A 13,746-nucleotide genomic window follows, 5' to 3' on the forward strand; every position below is an offset into this window, starting at 1 on the left:
AGTTATACACGTCATAATAATAATATTAAACACCCTGTCTACTGACAGTCATCAACTCTTCTCTGTAGTTATCCTTGACCAGATGTACCCTGTAGAAACTCATAAGCATGCCTAAGCATTTAACAGACATCCTATCTCCACTAAACATTTCTAATACATAAAGTATCTGTCTAATTTCTATCTGACTAAAAATACCTAACACATCGCCACATTGCCTGATTGGCCTGACTAACAGCCTGAAATCCAGTGATATTATGTTCACCATTATATAAAAAAGCAATAAATCCTCAAATTCAAGAAACTGACTGACTTAAAACAAATAATCATCATCTTATCGGTGGAGTAACAGTCTATTATTGCAGCTCCAGCTTAAGAATAAAACTGGAAAGAATAAAAACCTGTTTTTCTAAGAGGGATGTGAAACTGAGAATTGAACAACAGGTGACACTGTTTTTGCAAGTCATATTCAGAAATAACTTAGAGTTTATATTTACAACACAAAGGCACAAGATAGTGTAGCTCTACCGCACTATCCACTTGGCCTAACTGGAACACTTGGCACTTCTTTTATTGGCTTGTGGCAGAAGTATTGTGAATACTTTAAAATTAATATTAATACAATGTAAAAAATACTCCTTTACAAGTATCATTCAAAGGTTAGTACATAAGTATGTTCAGAAAACTTATAAAGAGATGTACTCACTATACAGGCAAAATGGCCCCTGAGTATTAGAAATTAACCCAATTCTTTTGTTGGAAGCACGAGAAGTGAAGACAGGAGAGGACTGTTTAAGATCAACCGAAAGTTTACTGGAAGTCTGAGCACAGGTGATGTCCATACAGTGCTGGGATCAGAGAGACAGAGCTCCCGCAGGAATTCCATCCTCTGAACCACAAGTTAGGTTTTTACAATACTTTTAAGTTAAGAAGCTGACACCTCCTTGCTGGAATGTGGCAAAATCCAGGTATGTCAGGTGTGTGTGTGTGTGTGTGTGTGTGTGTGTCTCAGGTGGCAGCTTGATCTTGATCAATGAGCACTGAACAATGGGTGGTCTGCAGGCCCCCTGTGTGTGTGATGCTAATAAGTATGCTAAACGGGTCAGGTGCTCATCTCAGGTTGTGAGCCCCCTGTCTCTGCAGGACACCCCATGACAAAGCAGAACTTGGGATATGCTAAGTGGGCCTAGGTGTGGGTGCAAAACAGGCCAACAGGTCTTTGTTAAAATGTAAAATAGGCTGTCTGGTTGCTTGGAGATGCAGACATCTTGTCTCTACAGAATTCAAAGTAAGCAGATTCTACTTCATTACCACTTGATTCTCATCAATACAATTGTAAGATATATAAGCAAGGAAAATAAATGTATTAAAAATAACCAAAGCTCAGTAGTTCTGGACAATCATCAATACAGCTGTAATGTAAGGAAAATAAATGTATGAAAAGTAACTAAGAGAAAATGAAGAACTGAAAAGTAACTAAAGGAAACTAGAGTTATGGAAAGTAACTAAAGGGAACTAAAGGTATGAGAAGTAACTAAAGCTTATAAAGTAACTACAGCCTATAAGAATCAAATCTTATAGTATATTTTTAACATATAATTACAACTGGATTATTATTACTGGTGCATTATTTAATACAGGCAGCATTTTAATGTGATGGAACTGAATGTACAGACATTATACCCTTGTGTTGTTTAATTCACTTTGTTAAAGTGCACTGTATCTCATATGGTCATTATATAGCTTTTTTTTTAAACATATATGCAAAAAAACAACTAATTATCAAATAAACAGAGTAAAAAAATTTGATTTCCCCTTATTTATTGAAGTAGCTATCTAAAGTAGTATCAAATTAAAATACTTAAAACACACATACCTCAGAGATGCACTTGAGTAAAAGTACTACGTGTAACCACCAGTGCAGCTGAATCACCTGAAGCGAAGGTACACGATGTAGCTGATTACACATGGATGGAATTACCAGTGTTGCATGGCAGAAAACAAGATTGCAGAACATGCAGTGACCTTTAACGGATTATGGTTAATGGTGATGTGGACACCGATGGAAAGAGTTAACAGAAGAGAAAAACAGAAACCCAATTGTCTGGTTTGTTGGGTGTTTAGCCGTATTTAAGAAGCACTTGAGACTAATTAGTTCACGTTATTTAGTCATTTTGAGATGGTATTCGTACTCTGATAGAAAGAGAAACTTTAAACAGGCATGTTTTGTGAATGGAACTTGGTGTGAAGCCAGGTTAGGATCGGCTGTTTCACACTAGCTTAACAAAACAGATGTTGTGATGAATGTTCATTAATATTCAGGAACAGATCTGATTATAAGAAACCGTCTTCACACCATGTTAATAACGGTATAGTAGCTGTGCTAGCGTCCTGCTAGCCGCGCTTGTTCCGTTAAATGTCTCGGAGGATGCTGCGGATGAGGCCCAGGCTCGGGCCTCGTGCTGGCTCCAAGTCTCGGCCTCATTTACCTAAGATTACAAGCCATAAACAATACAGAATCCATTTCCCGCGATCTGGGCCGCCATCCATGTCTCAATTTGTCCCGAAACATACACGCACACACTGGAGGTAAACAGTAACACGTTGGGTTTGTGCGCTCGGCACCAGTCCGGTGCCGTGTGCACAAAGAGCAGTAAAACCCGGAAACTGAACACTGCCGCTACTGCCGCTGCCTTGCTGAACGGATATGCTTCATCTCCGCCCAGTCACAGATTAGACCAAAATAGGCATTTATATATGTGGAAACGACTTACAATATATACAGGTGCTGTGCTTTATCCTCCCCGGCTGCTGTGAGAGCGTTTCCCGGTGTCTCTCGCTCCTTTCCTCTCCGGTAATGAAGGCTAATGAATGTGGCTTATGCCTCCTTCAGGGGTTTCGGGAAATTTGATTCACAGTCCAAGCTGGGAAAATACAGAACCCACTTAAAACACATTACTGCCTCGGGGGGAGGCGGGGTTGTACCCAGCGGCGCCTGAGAGTTGAGCCACACCCACCGAAAGAGAATACCAGAGATTCCACATGATGTTTTGCAGTAAGGAAGAAGTTATATTCATAAAGGTGTTTTTACATCATTGCAGGGGCCTTTGTATGTGCGCGGCCACAACTCCATGTGGCTGTCCAGTAGGGCCCTCAGCCAATAATTGATATTTGATTATGTAATTGATTTTTTTTTTAATCTGACATTTGACTGTAAAAATTACAATTTGATTGTGAAAAAAGGCAGCGCTGCCACGGCTGTCTGCTTTGTGTGTTTTTGTATGAGCTGGATCAGGTTTATGTCTACATGGATGGAAGCTGTACAGGCTTCACAAAAGGTGGAGCAGAAGCCAAGTAAGCGACTTGAGAAGCTGAAGCACTTGAATGCATCACAGGAGTGTTGGAAGCAGATGCTGTGAGGGAGGATGCATTGTGGGACATGTGGCTACAGAATGGGTCTGATAGCGGAAAGTAATGGCACCCAGAGCATTAGGCAAGGCAGTTTATTTATAATCTTGTTTTATGTCTGTTTGTGAGCACACATTTCCTTCATATTATAGAGTAGTTTAACATAGTAACCTGCAAAACTTTCAGATATTTTGAGAAGCTGTCTTCACATCCAGCACTGAGCCTGACCAGCCTGCTCTGTGAGGATCCGGGAGGCTCCAGTGTAGCTGCATTTCAAACCATCCAAAAACAGAAGCACACCCACCCAGCAGCACGACTGAGCCCATAACCAATATTTTTGTTGTGGGTTGGGTGGAGGAGCTTTCTGCTGCTGTGGAACATTTGCAGGGCGGCTTTGTTGACCCTGCTATGCCCTGATCAGGAGCGGCTTTGCCACTGGAACATCATCTGTTTACACTGTTTCTACACACAAATTTTTCTTCTTTTACTAAATCACTTTAGCTTTGTCTAAATATCTCGCCCTGCTCAGGCTGGACATGGTAAATATTAATACCAGAGTCCAGTGATGATGAACTGTACCTTAAAAAGCAAATACATGTGTGTCCTGGATTTACGTCATAAACATAGCAGGTGACCTCTCTCACAAGGTTCTAACTGACTTTGGTTCTAAGAGAAAAGGCAACATAAATATCAGATGCAGGCAGATTGTCTTGACCACTGTTTGTTTTGTAGGTGGGTTTGGATCCACAGTTGGGTGGCAGGTTTCAGCTCTGGTGTTATCACAGCTGTGTCTGGGCTTTTACCAGCTGATACAGTAGTATTCGTTTATTGTTATCACAGTACGGCACATGATATACTGAACCGTCCAATTGCACACAAAAAGAAAACTTAGTGTTTGTTACTGTTTATAACTAGGCATTGAATGCAGAAATCATATTTGCAAGTTCATTTCCAGAAGAGCTGCCAAGTTTCTGCAGTTGGGAAATCAGAAGCAGAGATCAGTCAGAGATGGTTTTGTTAGTGTCAGTCATCATGAGTATGATTTACTAAAATGTGGGAAGAAATGATTAATTCAAGGAATAACAGTACACAGTTCAAGGGTATGAGCTAATGATACTATCACTTGAGGCTACAGGTCACCAGTTTGAGGGACTGATTTATTAAAAATCTTCATTTGTGACTCTCTATGAAACGAATGGAGAGTTTCCAGATCGTTTTCCAACTGACTAAGTCATTAACACTGCTGCTGGACTCTTAGTGAGACCACACTGGCCTCTGACTTGACAGTGGTTATAAGCCCAGTTATTTTTCCTTTATTCAGATCCCCAGTAGGTTCCATAAAGTAGTCATTAGTTTTCCTGGCATCCGCATGAAAACAATAAAAGCAAACATTTAAAAACAATAATCCAAAAATAAGATCTATTAAAAATGTGCTACTGTGTTTAACATTCTGTGCCATTAAATATCTCTTCAAACTTTTTAAAATCAGTTTTACTTGTGAAGTTTGTTTTGATGGCATGCCACATTCCTCTGTACATAACAGTTCATTTCCTTGTATTAGTTCCTGTAACTAACACTCAAACAATCTGAGAAATGCATATTTGTGGAAAGCATTTGGTGCATCTCGCCTTCACTGCCTCTCTGCTCCCCCTGCAGCCTGTTTTTCAATCTGCCTCATCCACTTAAGTCTGTCTGGTATAACCTGCCTGACTGAGCTTCCTCTGCACATTTTACTGTTCAGCTAAAGTTATAATATGTCGCTCTACATGAAGTGTTGCTCCCCCAGTCCAGTCACATTTTACCGGTATTGCACAATATGACAAACTAGCCTCAGGGCGCTTTACAATCTGTGCACCCTCTGGCCTTAGACCCTGGAATCAGATCAGGAGAAACTACACCCAAAAACCTGATTAAAACAAACCTTTCTTATTGCTTGTATCATGTTTTAACAGAACAGTCTTGTGTGCCCACTCTGTGAGGGGACTTGTCACCTGCTTCTGGCTTTTTGTGTCACTGATTCACTCCACAGGTCTACATCAGTCACAGGTTTCCTTTCAGCACTTCACTACCTTTTATTTTTGTCTGTCTATTAAACAAGCCTTCATTCTGTGTAGAAAGGCCAACAGAGCAAAGTTATTTCCAAGTGGTGATGTTTCTGTGCTGTGCCACTGGAGAGTTCACTGTGAGGTCAGCCACAAGATGGCGAGGCCTTCATTTTACCACATGGGACAGGTTCATCCACCGACACGCATCATTATCATATTTAGTAATAATGAAAATCAGCCTCCACAGATGAGATTACTCTCCAAAAGCTGCAACTTCTGTTCAACCACAAAACCTCAGAAAGGAAATACTGACACTAAAGAGTGTATATACAACACAGACACTTCAGACAAGGCACCGCAGAGAAATGTGGCCTAACATGTGTCTGTATTGGATCTTCAGCATTAATGTGTGTCACAGCCTAAGGCTCAAATTGCTGTCTGACATTTCTTTCATAATAGCACATCAAAATTAAGATTATAGCCGTGGATGGATTACTGAACAGGCCCTGGGGTCCAGGAGGTCAGGCGCACCCAGGGCATCTGTATGAAGTGACTGTTCATGTCTTGTTTAAAAGTCAGAGCTGAGGTAAGACAGAATAACCACAAAGATAATTAAAATGCCCCAAAAGAGACTCACAATGACAAAAAGCTAATTGCTGACTTACATTTTTGAAGGATGAGATTATAGCATGTATGTTAAAAAGTGCACACCGGTTGAAGGCTCTGTGCCAAAGCCACGACTACTGGTTAACTGGAGCATTACTTTAAAAGTTCACAAGGGGGCGACCTTTTACAACGAACTCTCTCTATGAGTGAACCTTAGTGCTGTAATGTGATTGATGGTAATGAGAGCTCTGGATATTTGGGTGGAGAACCCACTTGGGCCTCTCTCCTCGGCCCCATACCTCACCTCAGAATGTACATATCCGCTCAGACATCCCGTTCACACACTGCTCTGTGACCCAAACAGCAAAAGGACGTAGCCTTGGTGGATATTGAATCAGAATCATCTTATTGATGTTACTACTGGATTTTTAGTCCAAATCAGAAGTAAAATACAGAAGCATGGTGTCATTGCATTTTACCGACATGGCTTCTTTGACATTTTATGTCTGAGTTTAAGTGCCAATAAAAGAAAAAGTCATTATGGCTGCACTTGTTGATGAATCTCTTCACTTGTGACTTGTGCCTTTTACACGACTAACAATTTGTTGTTCTGCTCAGTGTAAACTGATGTAATGACTTTATGTCATGTATTTTTGGAAGCTGCAGAACACGTCTTTGCCGTGATTTACTGTCTTGCTTCATTCTGTAATCTGCTGTTGAAAGGTGTCATGAAGCTGTCGGTTCCCATCTCGCCTTTTACTCCAAGCCGACATTCATCCTGACAGAGAGAATGACCCAGTTCCTGTTAAATGATTGAACGCTATCACAGTGTGTCTGAGAGTTTCATCAACTCTCTTTTAAAGGCCTTTAATATGACGGAGATGATGAAACATGATATGGTGAGACTGCATTTTGTGCTCCAGAAGTCTCTTTACCGTTTTGCTCTCTGCAGAAGAAGTGGCTTATTCATATTCCTTGTCTGTCTTGTGTTTTTTATAACACCTGAGTGTGTGCTTCTTTATATTTTGCTGCTTAATGTCAATATTATCCGTCCTGACAAGGCTTCAGAAGCTCGTCCTCATCACTTTCACTGTGATCAAAGAGGGAAGAAATTGGATTTCTACTGACCTGCAGCACAGAAGTGTATTTCTAGACAGTGACTGGTTCAATCAATGACTCAGTGGTTTTTTTCTTTCTTCCAGCTCATTTTCCAAATCCAAAGAGACTCATTCTCAAAGCAGAAATACTAAGGCAGAGCTGTGCTTCTGTCCTCTGGCAGTTTTGTTTATGTACAGAGATTTTTTAACCTCTTCATGATGTAGAAAAGGTGATCGGTGCATCTGGATACAGACATAACACTGCTTCTGTACGCTGTCACCACTTAGAGTCAGCTGCCTTTCAGTCAAACTGCCTTTGTCGGGTATTTTAACTAATCCACATACAAGAATCAACAAACAACCGGCTTTTGTCTTTGGATGGAAACAGTAGATGCTTCATATAAAAAGGTGATGCACAGACAAAAGATATCAGTACAAAATAAAGTGATCCAAGTAGAAAAAGCCATTGTGAAGAGTGGGACACTGTGTGGGGGAGGGGGGCAGTGAGAATAAATAGCTTAGACTGAGCTTTTTCTAAGTAGACTCAGAGGAAATCCACCTTCTGTTCTTTATTTCAGCCATCTCTGTGTCTCAACATGAGCACCATACCAGCTTCTACCTGCTCAGGTCCATCCTGTCATTAACCTCCCACTGGTTTATTACAATTGTTTATATTACAACATCAGGACCTGGGAAAATGCAAAGTCACATCTCAGATGTGTCTTTTTTACACACTCAGATACTCTGTGTGGGTCCATGCCTAGCAGACACTCTGTAGCACTATGGGATACTACTTTTCACAAGGTTAGTGTAATTTAAACACAGTGATCCTTCTCTGCTGCTTAGTCAGGGTCAGCTGGTGGCAGCAGCACTCCTCCTGGAGGATCCTCAGGTGTTCTCAGGCCAGATGAGATCAACAATCTCTCCGGTGTGGTCTGGGTATTCCCAGCGGCCGCCTACCTGCTGGGCGGGATCTCGTGAACAGCTGGTGAAGGCACCTCCTGATCCTAATTCTGAACTAGGTTGACATCCACCTCCTTGCCATCTCCAGACAGGGTTTTAAAGGGTCAGTTCTACTAAATTATTCCACCTTTTGTCACTTTGCCATACTTAGTTGAGGGCAGTGCAGTGGTTTGCGCTGTCGCCACACAGCAAGAAGGTTCTAGGTTCGAGTCCCATGTGGAGTCTGCATGTTCTCCCTGTGCCTGCGTGGGTTCTCTCTAGGTACCCCGGCTTCCTCCCACAGTCCAGAGACATGCAGCTTAGGTTGATTGGCGACTTTAAATTGCCCGTGTGAGTGTGGTTGTTTGTCTATATGTCAGCCCTGTGACAGGCTGGTGACCTGTCCAGGGTGGACCCCGCCTCTCACCCAGTGTTAGCTGGGATTGGCTCCAAATTCTCAACTATTGAATAGACTGTTGGAAAAATTGTGCACAGACATTCATGTTTCCTAGAGACTTTGGTGATGCCTTTACCTTCCCTCTAGTGCCACCTTGAGGTTCACATGTATAGTTCTGGGTGAAATATGTCATCAACTGTTGAACACATTGTAAAATACTGTATGTGGAATACAAATCAACATTTCAGTTGGTCTAATATCTGGGTTCATGTGTAAATGCTGAACCTGCAAATTAGCAATTGTTAGCATGCTAACACATTAAACTAAAGATGGGTAGCATGCACACAGAGCTGCCAGCTTGGCTATAGGCTCTTATTCAAATGTTATTTTCAGTGAGCAGCACAAATCTGACTCCTTTCATTTCTGTTGCACTGGGGTAGAAGTGACAATCCAGCAGGTATCTCAAAACCTGGACAGATAAAACTAAAACCGGCTGCAGGCATCAGTTTGCATTGTCAGACTTGGGCCCCTCGGCCTCTCTTCACCTCAGTGTGCTGCTCAACAAACCGGTTAACAGTGACAGAAGTGGTCTGTGTGTAATGAGGAGTGTTACGACTGACTGAGCCGTAGCTAACCAAACTCAGCTCAGAAAACAGCCAATTTGAACTATTTTAACTGACTCAGTGTCCTGATGACTGATGTGAGTCGCTGCACTGCCTCATCTCAGAGCTGTATCACTCCCTCATTGTTATTCAGCATTTCAGCTGTGTGCCAGCTCTGTGAGCTTCCAGCAGCTGTATTATGCAGACCTGTTCAGAGGAGCAGCAGTCATGCACGTGAGAGACAGCACAATGGCTTTTAGCCCAAACTGTCCGCCCACGCCTCTCGGCTTTTATAGTTTTTCCCTGCTGTGTTTTCGGGAAATGCACTGAATATGGAAACGAGTCTGACACTCAAACAATTATTCAACCCAGCGATTCAGAAGCACGCAGTGAAGCGTAGTGGCATTAAGTGTCATGTTCAGCCCGGTTCCTGAGATGTGACGAGTTTCATCTGAAAACATTAAAGCAAAGGTGTTAAAGCTCAGCTGTTTTCAGTGGCTCATTTTAAAATGAATTTGCCTGTGAGGGGGCCCAGTCAGCATCAAGCCCAAATGTCTGCTGCAGTTAGTTTTACGGTTAATGAAATAAACAATTAAACATCTACATAAAAACCTAAAATCTACTCTAAAGTCTAAATGTGTTCTTTCCACCAAGATGAAAAACATTCATACACTCACCCTGCAATACAGCGTCAGCAACATGATAGTTTATTGACCAAACAATAAATTAACAATCAATTCAGTTCAGGCAAATATTGGGCAAATGATGTGATAATGAAAGTCATTAGTTGCAGCTACTGGTTATTTGAGCTGGCAGGTGCTTTTCATTGTGTAGGTATTTACTGTGTAATGACAATCAAATCTGGTTTAATAGGACTTGTCTTCAGGAAATAAACATTTCAGGTCCTTGTTGTTCTTCTTCACCATTTTGAAATGTGTGGAAAACACTGCCAGTACAATGAGCTGGGATGTGTTGTGCATCTTGTTTTCTCATTTTAACTGAATGTTCAGCAACGGTTCACTGAAGAAAAACAAAGACAGGGCTCCGACCTGCCCTCACTTTATCCCCAGGCGCTCAGACTCACCTCATGCTCTGTTTTCTCTGTGGTTCTGTGACATTCAAACAGGGGGCCAGCGGTCACAAGGCGACGTCCTTGAGCAGCGTCACTGCAGGTGTCTATATCATTTAGTCTGATGACGACTGAAGTGAGCAGATTCCCATCAACCTGTGCAGTCACCAGAGCCTGAGATATACACACTGACAGCATGGCGACGACCAACCGTCGAGTGTGTTTTCTGTAAGTGTATCTGCTCAGGACACGTCTGGGTTTTAATGAGTCATTTCCATGATTTCTTTTTGTTTTCAAGCCCTTTTCACTGCAGGAACGCAATGTAATTTACAGATGTAACTAATGTTCCTTCAGCTGTTGTTAAATTTTGTCAGCCTCGTTAGCATAAACGAGGTCACCCCCACTTAAACAAAGCCATCTCTCCTCACCACTACCACATTCTGTAGTTCAACTAATGATGTGATGTTTCAGCAGAGGTGTTGGTACCACTTACTATTGAAAGTGGTGCTCAAACTGCTAAATGTCCCAAGAAAGAAAATCATTTGAGTGTACAAGAGTTTAGGCAAATCCCTGTTAGAAGACAAAACACAGCAGCAGAAGTTGAACAGCATTTCAGTGAGCAGCTCCCTAAACTGGTTGGGCCATGCCTGTGTTCTGCTGGCTTTCCTGGTACATTTATATTCATCATAGATTCTACGAGTGAAAAACAGCGGGCGTGTCTATAAAAACTGTACTAGTTGTGTATAATACTTGAGCTGCAGTTTCGATCCCAGGCCGAGTCAGTTGCTGAATTGTATTTATCCCTAAAGGCCAGTTACACTGAATTCAGACACAGGCTGGTTGAATATTCTCATGAATCTGTATCACTGAGCTGCAGCTCTCCAACCATATTAGTACCAGGGGATCTCTGTTTCTCTGATTCATGGTTACCATGTGGGCAACCTGGATGTCAGAACTGAGCTGGTTTCATGGGGGGGTGTCAAATCAATGCGGGTTGCCTTGGTGAGCCTGCTCTCTGAACCTCGGCTCGGCTAAATTGATTTAGAGGAAGCTGGTGGGAGGAGGGGTGGAGGGGTCTACATGACGACCCAGAGACGGTGCTGTGAGGAGAGCTTCACTGCTAACACTCCTGCTGCAGAGGAGCATTCAGTCTGTAGGTCACAAATGGACCCACTTCATAATCGGATCGACTCCCTGATTAAACTGAAACCCCGAATGATGATCAATGGAGTGAACACACCCACAGTGAGAGAGAGCAGGGCATGATGGGAAACAGCCTGGACAGGGTTTGTTTGTCTGAAGACAAACAGCAGAGACAGAGAAATCAGTCAGTGCCACAGACTGAAGAGAAGCAGTGAAAAACCCTGACTTACACTGAATCAATAGAATACCAAGGAAGGATAAGGCGCCAGTTATAGGCTGTAGCTAATGGCCTTATTCATGATTAATAAACTGTTTAGAAATGCTTTGCAGAGCAGGTATAATCCAGCATTAACAACAACTTTCCAGGGTGGGGAAATTCTCCTCCCACACAACTCTGGCACCTAAATTCATCAGAAGTCTCCTCCCTACAGTCACAGTTGTACTTTGTGTTTAGTGCCAAGTAGCAAATGTTAGCATGCTAACACGCCAAACTCAGATGGTGAACGTAGTCAAGATTGCACCTGCTCAGTATCAGCATGTTAGCGTTGCCCGCAGCTCGGTTTCCACCCAAAAGTGACCCAAACATTCAGTGAATTTTGAGATGATCTGTAAGAGTAAATGCAAACTAATGCATGTTTCCACTCGCTTTTGTTATGTGAATATTAGGAGTTGAGAAGATGAGGCAGTCTGAAGAGCTGCAGTCGAAGCACAAATGATGGGAAACCACATACCAAAGATGTATTTCATGTCTGAATGTGAGGAAGGTCACAGCCTCCTCATCGCTCCCCATACAACTGATGTTTTTGTCATAATTCATCTGCTAGCTTAGTTTCACAAACACCAAAATATCTGGTCCTTCCGTCCAACATCCAGCTGCACCAACCTGTTGTCTGGTTCTGTCCAGGCTCTCACAGCTCAGAAGGACGGTCTGGTACAGACTCACAGTAATTTCAGATGTTTAACCAGAACCAGCACCTTTCCTGAGCCAAAGTGCTTCTGTTGTCTAAACAGCAGATGTGATCCTGGTCTCTGTTGCTTCCTACATCCTCCATCCACCACAAAAGCCTCCTGTGAACATAGTCCAACCATCACTTATGTTTCTGCTGCTGTTTAGGTGCACAGACATGTGAACCTCATTTCTAAGAGACAGGGGATCTTTAACCAACCACTGTAAACAGTGTGGAAGTTTAAAGGCATGACATAAAGTCTCAGTAGCTTTACTGAAGGTTTTTGGCATGATTAGAGTTCAGGCATCATCTTAGGTGTATTTTTACAGTTGCTGTCTTTCAGGTGCAGGTGGTTGTGTTACAGTAACATGTATTCAACATCTAAATGTTCACTGAACAAAACCTTCAGGCAGGTCCACGGATTTTCTTAAGTGACAGTAATCGGCGTCATTAAAGTGTGAATGTTGCAGAGGTTTAATCTGTACATCATCACATCCTTTCATTATGTCTCAAGAGGAAAAGTAATAAATGATCTGCGCATACCAAACATCCTCTATGACTCATCTGTATTTAATTTTTGAAACAACACTGATCAGCCATTGTGATCACACGGGTTGTGTCGAAATGGAAATGTGGCTTCTTTTGAATGGATTCATGCTTTCAACTTTCAATTAGCACGGCGGCACAGTGACAGTTGGAGGAAAAAGTCCTTTTCTCTTCAGGATGTGATGTGAGCGAAGTCCAGGGCGAATGAATCCGACCTGGCGTCCAGTCATCTTTATTAAAACCATGGGATGGGTTCAGTTCAGTCTGATGTTCTGATGGCAGGAAGAGCGACGTCAGGTTTTTAATCTGACTGGTTTGGGCATCATTTTCAGCTCACATCCGTTTTCTGACCGTCCCTGTTCCTGGTTGCTTTTATGTTGTTAATTTAGAAAATGTTGTTCAGGGTGGTCCTGGTTATCACTCTGTTCTACACTGAAATACAGATATATTTGTTTCAGATATCCATGGTCCCCAGAGGATGAAGTCTAGTAACACTGGGATCCTCTGACTTTTCATCTAGCACCATCATCTACATCAAATTTTAAATTTGTGAACAAATGTCTGCAAACTAATGATATTCCCATCAGCCCCAGCTGAAGTTTGTGTTTTGTGCTAATAAGCAGCTGTTAGCATGCTAACACACTAAACTGCACCTGCTCAGCATGTCAGCATTGTCTGGAGCTAGGTTTCCATCCAGAGGACAGAAGACCGGAGAGCGAAGGCTCTAAGACATCTCTACAATCCAGCGAGTGACTCAGAGCTGACGGTGCATATATAGCAGGCGAGTAATGAGGAAATGAGATGCAGGTTAGCTGCCAGGAGTGATGCATATGTAGCAGGTGAGTAATGAGGAAATGAGATGCAGGTTAGCTGCCAGGAGGAGGGAAGAGTCGGCTGGCTGGAAGCAGGGACCAGCGCAGGGCCTAGGAGGGGCAGATGTGGAATGA

General features: G+C 42.4%; 1 protein-coding gene across 3 annotated transcripts in view; it reads right to left on the reverse strand.

Moving 5' to 3' along the window:
* Positions 1-2,943, reverse strand: part of slc39a6 (solute carrier family 39 member 6) — a 14,611-nt gene extending 11,668 nt beyond the window's left edge. Inside the window, exons 1-2 of one of the 3 annotated variants that reach the window (XM_020617696.1) lie at positions 2,772-2,943; positions 1,874-1,930 (exon numbers count right to left, since the gene is read on the reverse strand). The gene's annotated coding sequence lies outside the window, so the exon portion shown is untranslated. Of the gene's footprint in view, positions 1-1,873; positions 1,931-2,486; positions 2,717-2,771 lie in introns of those variants that run through there. The other 2 variants (XM_020617697.1, XM_020617695.1) reach the window with 2 other exon arrangements.
* Between the last annotated feature and the right edge of the window lie 10,803 nt (positions 2,944-13,746).

This window comes from Monopterus albus, unplaced genomic scaffold, assembly GCF_001952655.1.
Source record: "Monopterus albus unplaced genomic scaffold, M_albus_1.0 scaffold193.1, whole genome shotgun sequence".
Classification (NCBI taxonomy): domain Eukaryota; kingdom Metazoa; phylum Chordata; class Actinopteri; order Synbranchiformes; family Synbranchidae; genus Monopterus; species Monopterus albus.